Source organism: Peromyscus californicus, unplaced genomic scaffold (assembly GCF_007827085.1).
Source record: "Peromyscus californicus insignis strain IS unplaced genomic scaffold, ASM782708v3 Scaffold_22__1_contigs__length_63687245, whole genome shotgun sequence".
Taxonomy (NCBI): Eukaryota; Metazoa; Chordata; class Mammalia; order Rodentia; family Cricetidae; genus Peromyscus; species Peromyscus californicus.
In genome coordinates this window covers 23,624,404-23,628,949 of record NW_026294525.1, presented here as the reverse complement: position 1 = coordinate 23,628,949, position 4,546 = coordinate 23,624,404, and the positions used below count along the sequence as shown (strand labels likewise).

At 36.0% G+C, this 4,546-nt stretch overlaps 1 pseudogene; it reads right to left on the bottom strand.

Moving 5' to 3' along the window:
• Window positions 1–2,116: 2,116 nt before the first annotated feature.
• On the bottom strand, window positions 2,117–2,510 carry LOC128118715 (60S ribosomal protein L23-like; annotated as a pseudogene).
• Window positions 2,511–4,546: the final 2,036 nt, after the last annotated feature.

Sequence of the window (4,546 nt, the reverse complement as noted above, 5' to 3'; positions counted from 1 at the left end):
CTACATGTAGGCTTGCAGGCCAGAAGAGGGCACCAGATCTCATTACAGATGGTTGTGAGCCACCATGTGGTTGCTGGGAATTGAGCTCAGGATCTCTGGAAGAACAGCCAGTGCTCTTAACCTCTGAACCATCTCTCCAGCCTAATGACTTTTTAATAAAACAAAGTTTTTCTAAATACAAAGAATGTTCATTTAGAATACTGCAATTATCCCTATGCATAGTTTGGAAAACCTATCAATAAAATCAATAACCCAGAAAATACATAAGCTAGTAATCTCTCACTAAAAGATTTTAAAGTAAAAACAAAATATAGAATGGATTTATGATTTCACCTAAAGTAGATTCCATAAAATCATGACATAAATGGCTCCCAATAAAAACACATTTAGTCATATAAGAAGATTATAGTTATCACTTAGGTATGTTATTGGAGAAATAAATGTCCTGAACAAGAAAACATAGTGTAAGAGAGCCCCAACTTTACTTTTCTCAGCCTTGCTCATGTTGGCCCATCTCAGCCAGGTTTATGGATGGGAGAAAATCACACTGTGCTTGTCTGCTTTAGAGGCAATAACTGCTCTAGCAGAAATGGGGGAAACAGTCAGTGCTCAGCAAAGAGAAAAGCTGAAAAACACAGGCCAGGCCTTGAAACTCAGAAGTCTGCTGTGATGTTCCCCATAATTGGTCCAGTCTAAGGACAGGCTGAGACAAGATATGAAAGACTGTCCTGCAACCATGAAGCCCGAATGAGAAGACTTCCATTTTTCTGATGTGTGCTACCAGGTTTCTGAGCAGAACAGTGAGAGTCACACAGAGCCCATTTGTACTCGGAATGGATGAGTCTGTAAACAAATATTCTGAGATAAGTGAGAATTTTATCATAAGGGCACAGAAACAAGATGTAGGTTAGACCAGGGTTTGGTGGTGGTGGGTGGTGGGTGGTGGGTGGTGGTGGTGGTGGTGGTGGTGGTGGTGGTGGTGGTGACATGTGCATGTGTGTAGGGAAATTAGCCTCTAATGTCACAACTTCCTATTATTACACTATTTTCCACACTGGTGATCCAAAATAAATCTATAGGCAACCTTTGATAACTAACCAGAGTCTCGTGTTGGTAGCAGTTATAAGGTAAATATTAAACAATCAATGCTGTTCCCAAGAGTGGCACTTAATTTCACTTAAAAAATGTCTTCAATAATTCATTCATACTGATCGTTTTTGAAAATCATCCCATGTTGTACCAGAAAAGGTGAGGTGGAATTGGATAAAGGAATCGGAAATAACTAAATAGAGATATTAGACCTGGGTGCTCCACAAATGTATACATTATTAAAATTTTTAAATCAGAAGTTATATATATATATATATATATATATATATATATATATATATATATATTATCTTGGTTTTATGTGTATGGAAGTTTTGTCTGCTCTTATGGTTCTGTACCATGTGTATGCACTGCACATGGAGGTCAGTGGACGGTGTTGTATCCCCTGGATCTAGAGTTACAAATGGTTATAAACAGCCATGTGAGCACTGGGAAACAAACTTGCCCTTAACCCCCAAACCATCCCTCCAACCAGAAGTGAGACATTTCTCCAACCAGAAGTGAGACATTTCTCCAACCAGAAGTGAGACATTTCTAATAACAGAGTTGAAAGTACTCAGTAGATGCTGCATATAGGTTTATGTTTCCTCAGAAAATGCATGTGTTGAAATTTGAATCCTTACTTTATTGGTATCTGAAGATAGGTCCTATGATGTATAATGCCACTAGGGTGGATCTTTCATAGAACCAATACTCATATAAATAATGTGATTTTCTCTCTCCTCTCCCTTCCCTCTCCTCCCTCCATTCATCCTCTACTACTTTCTTTCTTTCCACCTTTCTCCTGCTCTATTCTCTCTCCCTCTCTCCATGTCATGTGAGCAGAATAAATAAGGCAGTAGCTTTAAAAACAGAGACAGAGACCACACCAAAAAGTGAGCCATGCTGCCATCCTAACCTCGCACTACAATCCTCCAGAAATGCAAGAAATGTATATTTGCTTTTTTATACATGTTTTTGAGCACAGACTTTTTTAATGAATATGTCTTACAAATACACTGGAGTGTCATGATGCACTGCCTGCATTGAATACAATTCTGAGCCACAAGTCTGCACATTTCTTTGCAACTGGACCTGTGATAAAAGAACTATTTATCTTGCCTTTATTGTTTACTATGATTCCTGCATCATCTTCAAAATAAAAAATAATTGTTGTCAAATTACCACTGTTCTTTTCTTAGTTTTGGTCTGTTTTCCTTAACTGTGGCCATAAACATGTTGCCCACAACAACAGCAAGAAGTCTGTTCAGCTGTCCCTTGATTCCCTTCACAGAGATGATATGCATTTTTTTTTTTTTTGCTACAGAATTGTGAGCAAAGCTGATCACAGCTTTTATTAGAAGATCCAAGGAAAAACAAAATTTCACTCCAGAGGACGCAACATGTCCTTGCTTCAACATCTTGAGTGCTCAGAAAGAGTTAGGAAAGTATTTTTGCTTTATAACTACCTTACGTTTGGTAATTCTCTTATAATATTCTGAACAAATACTGCAAATAACCCTGCAGAAATATAAAATCGTTTCTAGAAACATAATTCAAACAATCATAGGAAGAAACCTTTGAAGTGTTGTGAGTAGATGAGAAATGCTGAACTACACAGCTGCCAGCATTGCACTCTGTGAACTGATGGGAATTCAACCAAGTTCAAATCAATTGAAAATAAATTAGGAAAGGGGAAAGAAGACATAAAATATGTTGAAATTTTCAGAAGACATAAAATATGTGAAAGAAAATAATCACATAAGCACAATGATTCTGCAAAAAAAAAACACCTTTACAATTCAAAGATATTTTACTCATTAATAATATATCATTCTGTGTGATATTGGTGTAAAAAGATGGAATAATCGAGCCATAAGAAGAGAATCCCCTCGGTATGTTGTTGGTTAATCCAAGCATGATGTGAAACATTGGACAAAGATCTGTCTGGAAATAAAACACAAAAGACAAAAGCCTGAAAAGGAATGAGATGAAAAGTTATGGAACAACTAACCAGAACACGAATAAGTTTCCACGTATCTATCCCGTGGAATCTTATGAAGTCATAAAAGGAAATGAAGTATTGATTCGAACTAGAGCATTGGTGAGTTTTAAAAACATTGTGCTGAAATAATTCACATGGGACTGACCAGAGTGTATGATCCCATTCCTAGGAAATTGCCAGTATAGGCAAACCCGAAAGGACAGAATATAGACTGATGATTTCCCTGGGCTGTAGTGGGGAGAAATGGGGTGATGTTATTCAGTATGATTTTGAAGGTGGATGATGAAATATTACAAAATGTCATCCTAGTGACTGATGTACAACCTTTTAAGTTAAAAATTACTAAACTGTACTCCATAAAAATAAATTCTACAGTATATAAATTAAAACTCAACAAACTGTCAAGATACATATTCACACTGTGGACTTTTCTATCATCTCTCCTAAACTAAATAAAAAAAATAACCTTTACAAATGGGCTACCAGAGGTATTCATCATGGATTTCAAGGTCCCACACCATATGTTTTACAAAGACAAGAGGGCAGAAGGTTGTAACCATGGGTTGTGTTAAAGACATTGCTCTTCTATTTACAGGAAAAAATAAAATAAAAAGAAGAAGAAAGATGAAAAGTAACTTCCCCACATTGTAAGTAAACAGACTTTAAATAAAGTGTTTTCAAAACATGAGCATTGGTTTGACTTATTCATAAAATGCAGATTCTTCTGTGCGTTTGCCCTTCATAAGTTATTACTCTTCTCAAGTTCTTCTTGGTCTTCATCTGTATATCCTGATGGAGGGAATGTGGACCCATTATCGTGGAAATGATTAGAAATTGATCTTTAGTGTACCTCTCACTTTAATTAGCTTGGCTGAAGCAATTATCTGAAAAATACAAAAAACAGCGTTTGCTTAGGTACAGTTGGGGGCCTCGGGCTGTTGATCTAATCTCCAGTTGTGTGTGTGTGTGTGTGTGTGTGTGTGTGTGTGTGTGTGTGTGTGTGTGTGTGTGGTTTTTGTTTGTCTGTTTGTTTGAGTTTTTTGTTGTTGTTTTTTGTTTTGTTTTGGTTTGGTTTGGTTTTTTTATACCAGGAAATTCAATTGTTTCACTGGATTTTTTTAGTATGATTTGAAGAATCTGACAGACAACTTAGGAAGCATTACACTTATATCAAAAAATATTATCTTGACTATCTGCTAGGGATACAGTAAAATTACAAATGCATTAATTTACTTAAGCTATTAAATCTGCAATGATTTAAGAACGAGAGAAACCAAAGGACTTAATTTAACAGATTCATGTTCTATAACTAAGTGAAGTCCCAATAACGAAATTTAGAATTGTGTTATTCACAATTCACATGTGCATGGAGCATAACCTAAACTTTATACAGATATGCACATACATATATCAGTATGTATTCAATGTAGGAAACGATCAGTATTTTCCTTA